Source organism: Doryrhamphus excisus, linkage group LG9, assembly GCF_037039965.1.
Source record: "Doryrhamphus excisus strain RoL-2023G ecotype Guam linkage group LG9, RoL_Dexc_Guam_v1.1, whole genome shotgun sequence".
Lineage (NCBI taxonomy): Eukaryota > Metazoa > Chordata > Actinopteri > Syngnathiformes > Syngnathidae > Doryrhamphus > Doryrhamphus excisus.
Genome location: NC_136365.1, coordinates 11,598,114 through 11,611,648, shown reverse-complemented (window position 1 = coordinate 11,611,648; position 13,535 = coordinate 11,598,114). Strand labels below are relative to the sequence as shown.

The window sequence follows — 13,535 nt, the reverse complement described above, 5'->3', positions numbered from 1 at the left end:
TACCCCACCTCTCATCCGAAGACAGCTGGGAGAGGAATGAATGAATGAATGAACATGTCCAAAAGGAGTAGGAAGAAGCAAAGCAAAGTTTGTTGAAATGGGCCATTTTAGTGTGTTCATTTAGTATTATGTTTGTGGTGATTTCTCAGGCAATTTTTTTTTACCCAGGGGTCGGTAACCCACGGCAAACATGAAGGAAACGTTCATAAAAACATTTTTTGTCACGATGTGGGCGTCACCCTCTCGTGACAGCTCCTTTAGTTTCCTTTTTTGCCTCAGTTCGGTTTTCATGCCCTTATTTTGGTTCAACTTCCTTTCTACTTCTCCCTTCTGCTCTCTGACTCAGTTCACACACCTGTCTCTAATTTCCACTCCCTATTTAGTTCAGGTGTGTGCTCTTTTCGTTTGTGGCTTCATTGTCTTTGTTTTTGGTTTGCCTGTAGTTGCTGGCTACATTGCTTAAATGCCATTAAATCCCTTTTGCCTACATTTTTGGTCCTGCTCTCTGCATCCTGGGGTCGCATCGCTAAGCTCGCAAGCCTGCTCGTGACAGAATGAAGCCACCACAAGACGACCTCGCGGAGAGCGATTTCTGGACTTGGCAGATCTTGAAGGCCATGGAGAAGGAATCAGCCATGTTTACCCCGGAGGAGCTGGAGGATATGGTTTGGGGGCCGGACGGCACGCTTATCCCCATGGCGTGGGTGTATTCGGGACCCGCAATGGACAAGCCTATCCGACCACGACGCCGACGCATGTCTCGGCCGACCTCTGCAAAAGGTTCACGTGGCTGTAAGGTGAGGGCACCCCCTTCCTCCACGCCATGCCACGCCAAGGCGGAATTAACCCCCCACGCTGTCGCTGAGTGCCGGCCCATCACACGACTATTGATGGTGCCCCCGTTACGACAGCCCGCTGAGCCCCAGTCGCCTCCCTCTTCGGAATCCCCGTTGCCTCCCATGCAACACGAAGAGGACCACGGCGCACGTTCCCCTCCTGTGCCAAAGCCACGCAGCCTCAAGGGTTCCCAAACCCCGGCTCCCGTGCCAAGCTGCGTGACGGCCCAGATTCCTCCTGTGCCCAAACCACGCAGCCCCAAGGGTTCCCAAACCCCGGCTTCCGTGCCAAGCTGCGTGACTCCCCGGATTCCTCCTGTGCCCAAGCCGCGCAGCCCCAAGCCGCAGCATCCCCTGGCTCTCCTGTCCAGTGGCTTGATACTCCAGACCCCTCCCAAGCCCAAACCCCGCCTGAGGTCCCTTCTAGACCTGGTCCGGGCAGCAGAGCGGGCTGAACTCAAGACCCTCCTCCAGGTCCCCCTCCTCCCGTCCCTGGTTCCACATCCAGCAGCATACGGCGTCTGGAATCCGCCTTCGGAAGGGGGGGCTAGTATGACCAGCCGTGAGTTGGAGGACGCACATCACACCCTGTCCGAGGGGTGTGGGGATGATGCCCTCAGCTGGTCGCCTGATGAGGAACAGCCCGCCGGACCGCCAGCGCAACCGGTTCTTCCAGCTGGCCGGGATGTGCTGTCCGGTAGGTTACCTCTCGGCCAAGACTCACTGTGCTGTTCCTCTGCTCCACAGTCCAGCCAAGACCGAGAGTCCGTTCCTCGTGTTCCGGCGCCACCTCTTCCACGGTGGGACGCCACGCCGCCGCCGCCTCCTCCGGCGCTACCTCTTCCACGGCGGGACGCCACGCCGCCGCCGCCTCCTCCGGCGCTACCTCTTCCACGGCGGGACGCCACGCCGCCGCCGCCTCCTCCGGCGCTACTTCTTCCACGGCGGGACGCCACGCCGCCGCCGCCTCCTCCGGCGCTACCTCTTCCACGGCGGGACGCCACGCCGCCGCCGCCGCCGCCTCCTCCGGCGCCACCTCTTCCACGGCGGGACGCCACGCCGTCGCCGCAGCCACCTCCTCCGGCACCACCTCTTCCACGGCGGGTCGCCTCGCCGCAGCCGCCTCCTCCGGCGCCACCTCTTCCACGGCGGGACGCCACGCCGTCGCCTCAGCCGCCTCCTCCGGCGCCACCTCTTCCACGGCGGGCGGGCCTCCCCGGCCAGGCCCACCACCCTGCGCGGCCCCCAGAGGGGTCCACCCATGGCTTCTGCTGGGCCTGCCGTCATGGCCATCCTCCAGAGGAGCCCGGTTCCCTTCGGGCTGCTCACCCTGCGGGCCGCCCTCCTGCGTGGCCTTGCCACCCTGGCCGACCTCCGGAGAGGTCCGGCCAGCAACCCACCTCCGGTCCCCCCGCCTCCCATCCCTCTTTGTCTGTGGACTTTTTGGACGTCTGGGATCCGTCCTTAAGGGGGGGGTACTGTCACGATGTGGGCGTCACCCTCTCGTGACAGCTCCTTTAGTTTCCTTTTTTGCCTCAGTTCGGTTTTCATGCCCTTATTTTGGTTCAACTTCCTTTCTACTTCTCCCTTCTGCTCTCTGACTCAGTTCACACACCTGTCTCTAATTTCCACTCCCTATTTAGTTCAGGTGTGTGCTCTTTTCGTTTGTGGCTTCATTGTTTTTGGTTTGCCTGTAGTTGCTGGCTACATTGCTTAAATGCCATTAAATCCCTTTTGCCTACATTTTTGGTCCTGCTCTCTGCATCCTGGGGTCGCATCGCTAAGCTCGCAAGCCTGCTCGTGACAATTTTTAAATTCCCTGAATTTAAAAATATATCCAGGAAATTATTCGTGAAATGAAATGTCTCTACAAAGACGGTCAAGGACAGGACAAACAGAATTTCAACAAAAATCACCAGTAGGCGAATTGGTGACATTAATTCAGCATCAGCATATTCAATTTCCTGTGATGAGTCAAGTGATGCAAACAATATTGAGCACACAGCACTGATAACCGAATCTACTGGGCTTTTTTATGTTCAAGTAGGCAACATCTTGTTTTAATCTAACACATTCATTCATTCATTCATTTTATACCGCTTTTCCTCACAAGGGTCGCGGGGGTGCTGGAGCCTATCCCAGCTGTCTTCGGGCGTGAGGTGGGGTACACCCTGGACTGGTCGCCAGCCAATCACAGTAATCTAACACAAATACGTATTTCAGTGTTGGAATTGTTTTTAAAAACTAGTCCTACAGGTGCACTCTACACTTCTGTTTGTTGAATTCTCTTCTTATAAACCTTTAAAAGTTTATAAGCTGTGTAATGTTGTGCCGCTCCAGGATATTTTTCTTTACTATGGAGAAAGCAAAATGGCTTTTTTGATGGGAAAGGTTTCTGACCCTGACCCAGCCGATCCTAACTAGACTTAACGGATGTCAGCCAGTGTGGCTGCACAAAAGTACATTGGTAAACCTTACCCCCTGACACTTGAAAGGGGACCTCCAAGGGACTTTTCTACTTTTCTGACCTATAAATGTTGTTAGAATGATGTGTTATCGTTTGAAACAACACTAACGTGCCAGATAATTACTCGTACTTCGAAGTGAGTCCCTTTTAACACAGAGTTCCACTGATGTCAACGCAACACGGACATCCTTATATGGGCATGCCCAGCAACCCTGCTCTGCTTCGCTCTGTTCACCATGTTAGCACATCAAACAATGGCTCCCAGGAGATGTTTGTCCCTAAAGAGGAACGTGGTAGGCAGAAGTGGTTGGAGTTGCTGAGAGAAAAATAGAAAAATATGCTCATCTGTCAAAGGCACGAAACTGTCTACCAAACCAGCGTTACTTTGTGGTGTTGAGTCAGCAGAAGACCAAGCTGTAAATAACAATTTATCAGTGTCCTAACTGTGTTTATTTTCTCTAATCTTAATTAATCGGACAAAAGCGATTGTCTGTGTAGCACTGAGTGTGAATACAACAAGCGCAGGGAGTGTGACCAATCACGGCGGAGTGGTCTCAGCAGGAGGTGTACCTGGAAAAGGGCGAAAGTGGAGTAAATTACACAAACCGTTGGGGTGGGAGGCAGAAAACCTAAGGAAGAGGTGCTGAGTCTGGAAGATCTTGAAAGCCTTTTATGTGTAGCTGCTCTAAAGGCCCAATATAAAGGCCCAAAAATGAGACCCTGTTTCAAGTCCAGGTGGAATGTGAGCCTGGCTGAGCTTGCAAAAAAGGTGAATCAGATTTTGTTCCCGAAAAACATTCAACAAAAAAAGAATTAGTAACAGAAAGTGAAAGTGTTGAAATTAGACTTATGTCAAGATCTTTGATGATTCGTTCATTGATGGCAAACTAAATTTCAATGCTTTTACAATAATCAATGGCATTGAATTCAATGAAGTATTGTTTAATGGACATTTTCCAAAGAAAAATGTTTTCCCATAAAATCAATGTTGTCTGACAAAGTGCATGGTGCAGTGATCCGACTACATGTTCTTTAGCATTCCAACTTTGTTAAACGTTGTTTGTGTGTGTGTGTGTGTGTTTTGGTGGCTGAGGGGGAGCCTCCATAATGGCATTTCTGGACATATGCCAAGTTATTACTGTAAATCAGACAAGCTTTTAAGACCTCTAGCAGTCTAAGAGTCCCTTCGATCCCTATCAGAAGCCCAAGACTGCCATATAGAAATTACATGAATATGGATTAAAAAAGAAAACGTCTGATTTGGAATGAACAACAGCTAGATGGAAGGACAAAGGGAGGAGAAAGAAAAACAGAAACTTGTGTACAGCGATAAATACATGAGATTGTGGGAAAGGCTTTGGAGCAATGGACAAATGGGGCGGGAGTGGTTGGTCAAAGAGACAATTCATGTCAACTCAATCTATTCCACAAACGCAATAACAATGGATGTTGGCATTATTAGATTAGAATCATCCCCAGAATTCTCCCCATTTCTTTTCAGTTGCCATTGTTCACTCGGGTGACAGGTTTAAGCCCTTAATATGCCTCACACATTCATTGTGCAGAAGGGAGGAATTCCAGGCATGCCAGGCTGTTTGGAACACACAGGGGTGGTCACCCAGCTGATCCGTGAGGCAAGAGAAAGCAGAGGAAATCTGGCAGTCCTTTGGCTTGACCTTGCCAATGCCTACGGATCCATTCCACACAAACTGGTAACAACAGCTTTGACAACACACCACGTTCCAGAGAAGATCACTGAACTCATACAGGACTACTACAGCAGCTTCAGTCTGAGGTTCACCTCTGGGACAGCAACATCGGCATGGCACCGCCTTGAGAAGGGCATCATCACTGGTTGCACCATATCAGTGACGCTCTTTTCACTGGCGATGAATATGCTTGTCAAGGCAGCAGAAGTGGAGTGTAGGGGCCCCCTGTCCAAATCTGGCGTTCGCCAACCTCCGATCCGAGCCTTCATGGACGATCTGACGGTCACAGCAACATCAGTGACAGGGTGCAGGTGGCTTCTCCGTGGACTGGAAAGGAGCATCACTTGGGCGAGTATGATGTTCAAACCAGCCAAGTCCAGGTCCTGGTCCTGAGGAAGAGGAAAGTTGAGGATAAACACCGCTTCAACTTGAATGGAGTCCCCATTCCATCAGTGTCGGAGAAGCCCGTGAAGAGCCTGGGGAAGATCTTCGACAGCACGCTGAAAGACAAGGCAGCGGTGCAGTCAGCCAACGCAGAGTTGAAGACCTGGCTATCAGTAGTGGACAGGTCGGGCCTCCCGGGGAAGTTCAAGGCATGGATATACCAGCATGGTATCCTGCCGAGACTCCTGTGGCCACTACTGATCTATGAAGTCCCAGTATCCACGGTGGAGGGCTTCGAACGCAACATCAGCAGTACCTGCGCAGGTGGCTAGGCTTGCCAAAGAGTCTAAGCAGCATCGCCCTGTATGGGAATACCAACAAGCTGCAACTCCCCTTTACTGGCCTGACCGAGGAGTTCAAAGTCACCAGAGCCAGAGAGGTGCTGCTGTACAGGGACTCAGCCGACACCAGAGTCTCCTCCGCAGGCATCACGGTCAGAACGGGGAGGAAGTGGCAGGCGCAAGAGGCAGTCGACCAGGCTGAAGCAAGACTAAGGCATGGCGTCTTAGTAGGGTCAGTGGCAGTTGGACGAGCTGGTCTTGGTTGCCACATAAGACCACGCTACGATGAGGCCCAGGGACGAGAGAGACGTCAGATGGTGCAGGGAGAGATCCGTGCAGAGGTGGAAGAGGAACGCCGAACCAGGACAGTGGCCATGCGCCAGCAAGGAGCATGGACTAATTGGGACCAGGCATCGGCACGGAAGATCACCTGGTCAGAACTTTGGAAGTCAGAACCAGCCAGACTCAAGTTCCTGATTCAGGCAGTGTACAATGTGCTCCCAAGTCCATCAAACCTTCACAGCTGGGGGCTAGCAGAAACCCCAGCATGCCCACTGTGCTCGGCACGGGGTTCCCTGGAGCACATCCTGAGCTGCTGCCCGAAAGCCCTGGGAGAGGGGAGATACACATGGCGCCATGACCAGGTGCTGAAGGCAGTAGCAGACACCATCTGCACCGGGATCCAACAGAGCAAGCACCAGCCCCAGAGTAGGCAGAACATCACCTTCGTCAGGGCTGGGGAGAAACACCCGGCAGGACATAAAGTCCCGACTGGACTGCTAGCCACAGCCCGTGACTGGAGGTTGCTCGTGGACCTCGGGAGGCAACTGAAGTTTCCAGAGCACATAGCCAGGACGTCACTGAGGCCAGACCTGGTCTTAACATCGGACGCAACAAAACAAGCGGTGCTGCTGGAACTTACAGTCCCCTGGGAAGACCGGATGGAGGAGGCCCACGAGCGTAAGAAGGCCAAATACCTGGAGATGGTGGAGTTGTGTAGAGAGAGAGGCTGGAGGGCCCGCTGTGAGCCCGTAGAAGTGGGCTGCAGAGGCTTTCCAGGGCAGTCGTTACATCGAGCACTCGAGCTGCTTGGCATCAGAGGGCTGCAAGAAAGAAGGGCCACCAAAAACATCAGCGAGGCAGCCGAAAAAGCCTCGAGGTGGCTGTGGATCAAGAGGGGAGACGCATGGAGTAGCACGCTGCTTGGACACAAACCGGGGCCTGATCACCCCCGGTTGGGTCGCCAAGGTGAGGGTGTCTGAAGATCAAAGACCCGAAACACCCAATGACCCTAGGTTCTTCACTGAGGATGTGTCCAAGCCGCACCCTTGAGGTGTTTCATCAATTATTCATTCATTTTCTACCACTTATCCCTACCAGGGTCGCAGAGGGTGCTGGAGCCAATCCCAGCTGTACAACCTGGCTGGTCGCCAGCCATTCCCACCCACATTCATACCTATGGGCAATTTGGAGTTACCAATTAACCAACCATGCATGTTTTTTTTGTTGTTGTTGTTTTTGGAATGTGGGAGGAAGCTGGAGTCCCCAGAGAAAACCCACACATGCAAGGGGAGAACATGCAAACTCCACACAGAGATGGCCGAGGGTGGAATTGAACTCGGGTCTCCTAGCTGTGAGGCCTGCGTGCTAACCACTTGGCCGTCGTGCAGCCTCACACATCTATTAAAAGTATAAAATGTTTGACTACTGACCACAAATGAATGATGACATAAGATGATCCATGTACAGATGGAATCAGAGTCATGGTGTAGCATTTAGCCTGGTCATCACGCTAGCAACAGGGGCTAGCAAGCTCGAAAAGATGTTTCTCCAAGATGCATCTACATAATCTACCCTGCTTGTGTTGTCATTCCAATAAAGACTGCCCAGCATATAGTAACTTGTGCATTCGGAAACTTAGCCCAGAACTTAAGAAGCTAATATGCACCAGGGATGTCATCACAGAGGAGTGGAAGAGGATTCCAGTAACAGTCTTTGCAACGCTAAGGCTGTGCTCGGTAACAATGGCCTGTTGACACTTGGGCACAATTTGGACATGTTCACTGTGAGGCAGACTCCCTTGTCAAGAGTGTTGAGTCGACATGCCTTCAGCCAGTTTCAACAAGACGTCCTCATACTGTGAATCATTACACAAACATTTAATTCGGGTTTCATTTTCCTCTTCAGATGATGAATGCGAAAAGCCTTTTGGTGTCACACTCTATCCACTCCACCGTATGTATTGAAGGTCAGGCCAATGAATTGAAATGCTAACACAGCTTTGAGTGTACTGAGATTCAAAACAAGTTATTGAGCATTAACTAATTCCTTTGAATGTGTGCGTGTGTGCATGTACTGTATGTGTACACATTGGTATACAGAATGTGCATTGATATTCTTGGCTTGAAAAGTGGTGGCATTAAAACCTGACTAGATTTCTCCTTGAGAAAAAAAATCATAATGAGAAATAATTTAGTCCGCACGGTGGACTTGTGGTTAGCATGTAGGCCACACAGTCAGGAAATGGGAAGAACTGGGTTTGATTCTCCGCTTGGCCATCTCTGTGTGGAGTTTGCATGTTCTCCCCGTGCATACCAGGTCACGTGCTAGAACTTAAGAATGGAAAAGATGCTTTCAAAGCCAAATGCCACAGCCCTCGTGTGGGAATATTAACAAGCAAGGTGATCCTATCAACACAAATGAGACGGATGTATTAAAAAGTGGTGGCAACATAGAAGGCAACAAAAAAAAAACTAGCCTATCTCAAACACATTCTCTCTACCCAGTTTTCTCATGTGGGAAAAAAAATGGTCATCCAGCTGCAGAGCTTTGGTCCAGTCAGTCAAAACTCACTGAGACCTTTGATTGGCAAAGTAAATACAAATGGAACATCACAAAATGGTGTGCGTTCACAGAAAGGCTGCTCTTTAATCCTGCTAAAAAGCCAGCATCTCAAGAAATGCTGCACGTGTTTCACAGACAGTATGAATTGTCTGTGAGAAACTACACAAACGGCAATTCCACAGCTTTATAGTGTGAAAGATGATATATATAATGAAATATTGCATTACTATAATATAATATTATTGTAATGTATTATTTATTATAGCATAGCATCAGTGGTTTATTTGGTGTAAAAATGGTGACAATAATATTGTTTAGCATAAATTTTCGTTGTACTTAAATTGATGTTAAAATCTCGTCCTGTGTTTTACGAATGGACCCAATCTCGTGCATCATGTCATCGTGCGAGTTGGAGGTGAGTCTCATGACAGCCCCATTCAAAGGCCATTTACTGTAAGTGTTTGTGGCTGAGGCTTAGCAGACCTACATCCTTCATACACGTCAACATTTGCATTTGAAAAATGGGACATTTTATGGAAAATATAGGAAATTCTTCCTACTTCTTCTTACACACCACAACCCCACTCCACCCCGACAAAAAAAAAAAACTGAGAATTTATGGGAAACTACTTTAACAGGAGGCAAAATATGTTTCCCAGGATAAACGGAAGGCAGGACAGGTATAATCTTTCATCATGAAGAGTGGCGGAGTCCATCTCAGCTGACGGAGGCACCAATCGTTGACTCGGAGACTCCTTGAGTGGGATGTGGGAGGGTGTTACCCTGCAATGGCACCATGACAACACAAGTCTGCCATCATCTACTTGGTGAGGTTAAAGCTGCATTGTGTTTTCACACGTTGAAACACACTTAAAACACCTCAGTAATGTTGGGCAAATTTCAAGTTACTTTGACACAAAAATGGAACTTAAGCTTTGTGGTGGCGTCACATGACATTTGAGAGGTATTTTATGGGATTAAAGCTCAGGGTGTACCTGGGGTGTACCTACGGAAAAAACTTACAAATGAAAAGAAATGATTTAACATTTAAGGTTAGTTTTTCCTTCACACTTGGCACTTGCAACTTTCTTTGTCTCCACTGTTATTATGATTATTTTGCAGCCGTGATTAATAAAAAAAAGGAGAGTTTGTTTGCTAGTTAACTACAGTAACCCCTTACTGTAGCACACTTCGAATATCGCAGTTATCATGTATTTAACACAGATGGGTCTCGGACAGAGTTTGTTGGTTACTATCGGCTTTTTTCCTGATTACGGAGTCAACACAGCGGACCTTTTTGATCTTCATACTGATTTTTGGCTGCAGCCCTTTAAATGCCGCATGCTGACGAATACCGATGGTGCTTACTAGTGGAGATTCCAACCTGAGGCGTCCGCTCCAAAGTTCAGAAAACTACCTTGATAAACCAGGAGTCAACCGCTGATGACATCATAAGCGACGTTTACATGAGGAGTTTTTCCTCCTTCCGAAAGGAATCTTACAGAATGACTTTTCTGAAAACAATGGTATCTATGGAAAGGAATATTCCAATCTCTTGTCTGCATGGGTTTTCTCCGGGTACTCCGGGTTCTTCCCACATTCCAAAAACATGCTAGGTTAATTGGCCACTCCAAATTATCCATAGGTATGAATGTGAGTGTGAATGGTTGTTTGTCTATATGTGCCCTGTGATTGGCTGGCCACCAGTCCAGGGTGTACCCTGCCTCTCGCCTGAAGACAGCTGGGATAGGCGGGGATAGGATCCGCCCTCGTGAGGATAAGCGGCAGAAAAATGAATGAATGAAAATAACATACGGACACAGTTGGACGCACGTCGTGTGACTACCAGGACAATACACACCCCAGATTAGAAATGTAAGCAAAACAAGACAAAATCTTGACATATGTTTTCTGCATAAACTGAAAAATGCCCTCAGCAGCCACATTAACGGCATCCTCCCAACACCAGCATCAGCTCACCATCATAACCGTATTTCCTGAAAGAATAAACAATACACAAATGTCTTTTCCCTCTGGAAGAAAAAAGGCACATTTATACATGAGGCACAGCGGCACGACTTGATTGGTTAATTACGTCTCGTCAGACACAAGCCGAGCAAGCATCTAAGGGCCGTTATTTTTTTGTTCTTTTAAGCTCGCTTTCTCTCTCTCACACACACACCACTATAAAATGATGTATTTGTTTATGACTAATACCGCAAAAACTGTGTGTAGCACAGGAGGAACGAGTCTAACAAGCCAGTCTTCCACTCAGGTTTGGACCATGGAAGGCGATGCATTCTAACTTCTGTCATCACCATCATCGTGCCCCCAAGTTCTTCGAAGATGGAAGAGACACACACCAAAACACGCACGCTTACCCTGCAGATATATTCCTACCATTACTGGGCCAGGAACTATTATAGAAGTGCTGCGGTTGCATCTGCTCCTGAGTGTGTGCGCAGCCCTGAGCGTGTCATCTATTTCAGCAACCTTCCCCTCTCCTCAAGTCAACACAGCTGAACACTTGCCGCCTCTGAACTCTACGCTACCGGCTTGAGAAGGACAGACCTTGTTGTTCAGCATGTGTCGGAACACATGTAGTGTGTATCTGCCTGTGCAACAGAAGGCCGGGGAGAAAGCGTGTGTGTCAGCATCCGCGAGTGTGAATGATATTTTGTTAACAATGCAACAACCACCGACAGATGTGCCAGTCGATAGACTGGAGTCGGTCGGGAATGATCAAAATCACAAGCTGGGTCTTTTTAACATTAGAGGAGGATTTGTGTGTGTGTTGTTTGTAGGTGTCAATCCGCCTTCTAAGCCACAAGAACAGAAACTAAACAAGGCATTCTACACAATGTGTTGACAGTGACATTGGGAAACTGTCAAGGAGCAAGCATCACAGTGCTCGTCGACATCCTCGCAGCAGCTCTGCCCTGAGAAACGTTCTACACGCACCCAATCAAAGGCAAACAACGTCAGTCAACAAAGAGCAGTGTCTTTGTGCAGTTTACATACATGAATGATAAGGCGTGGTATGCAATATTCATGTGTCTATGTGTGTGCATACAGCATGAATTTGATAACAGCACCACGGAGTGTGGTGCCATCCGTGGTCTTACAGTGCCACCTATGGAGGCTCCTGTTCAGTGGCCTCCATTCACTCTCACGATGGAACCAGAGTGGGTTTCTTCTCAACGTGTGTGTGTGTTTCATTCCAACAGCCACACTGGACGGACTGTAAAGGTGAGAGACTCAAATGAAGGGAATACTTGTTGTGTGCAGGCACATCTTGTCTGTCTCATCTAAAGTTTTCTTGTCCCTTGAAGGACCCCCCCCCCAACCCAACACCACACAACATTTCTTTCCGACCATCCATCCAAGCCTTTTCACATCATTTAAATATCCTTCTACATTTTTATTGTTTAACCCTTAACTCTGTTATGACTTTATATAATGACAGTGTATCCCCGCACGCTCAGCAGGGAGTCCTGCCTCGCGAGTTTATGATTAGAATTCCAAGATTCCAAGCTAAAAATATATAAATGATTCATATAAATATGCATATTTCATTACATTTTATCATTTTTTAGCTAAATTAAGGATTTAAAATGATTTTTCAAGGCACAAAGATCATTGTGTTTTCAGGCTATACATAGATGGTACCTACAGAACATGATACATACATACAGTACATGGTACATACAGTACATGGGACATACCCAAAGATTAGAATCGTGTCTTTTGTCAGAAAAAGAAAAACACTTTCTTTCTACCTTTTTCTGTTGTTTTGTAATCAGCAGTGGAACAAAAAGGGAGAAAAACAGCTTTTTCTGAAAAGATACATTTCAGCTGTAACGTTGACTTTGACCTAAATTTAGCCATGTATCTTTAAAAACAACTATGTCACTACACAAACAACACAAACAAATGTGTTTTTCAGTTTTACATGAAAATAAAAATGTGTTTATATCTAAAACACCATGAACAGTTACACTTTTCACATGTGTGTGCATGCAAACACGTTTGTGCGTACAGACATTCCAATTTCCTCTCAATGCGTTACCTCTTGCACACTACACACCTCGATGCTTTTTGACTTGGCTGCGGAGTGTTTTTTTACATTGGAAAGATGCATACCGAGCTCTTATAAAGTGCCACCTTGTGGCCGTTTTATGGCTTAAAACCGCACCAAATGAGCTCTTCTATTGTGCAGTTGCATCATCACCTCTTTTTCCAGTAAAAGACATACACGAAAAAAATGTATAAATACATCTTTGGTTGTGGATAAATTGAGCATTAAAAAACATTGCGTTATGTCGTATTCTACACTGGTCACTATGTGAGACATGCACCAGTCTTGGTCGGCAGAACAACAGGCTTTTATGGCAGGTTTGAAGTATCTCCCAACAGGGAGCTGAATCCGATCTGAATCTAATCTGATCATTACAAACAGTCAACCTTATTGCAAATGTTGATCCCAAATCGGAGGACAATGTCCAAGCTCGCAGGAGGGTCATCCAGGTCATGCTCATGAGTGAAGAGCCAAGTGGATTATTCTTGTTTGTTGAATATGTTTCATTTTGAATCCAAAAGAGTTCTTGTGGTCTCTCTGGTGAGTTTGCCCAATTTTGCCGTCGTTACCCAGTGTGGTTGCTGAGCGACCGCCCCTGTATAGCAATAGGTTGCTTACTGTGGAATGAGACAATCTTTTTGGAAGAGATGTTATCATGATGGCACAAAGTGATAATGGCCAAAGAAAGTGGGCAATGCAGATTTGCCTTACACGGCGTTGTTCATTCAGCCATTTTTTTTCCACAATCTGTTTATTAATTGTCTCCCACAGAGACACAGCCTCATCTGTGCCTCCTCTTCCTCTGTGCCTCTCGACTCCCTCGACTTGTGTTAATACATGACATGGCAGGAGGCGGAAGCTGTTGCCGCTGGGGCT

General features: G+C 47.9%; 1 pseudogene; it reads left to right on the top strand.

Annotated features, from left to right (window-relative positions):
- The first annotated feature begins 554 nt into the window (after positions 1–554).
- LOC144899787 (uncharacterized) lies at positions 555–6,999 on the top strand (annotated as a pseudogene).
- The last annotated feature ends 6,536 nt before the right edge of the window (positions 7,000–13,535 follow it).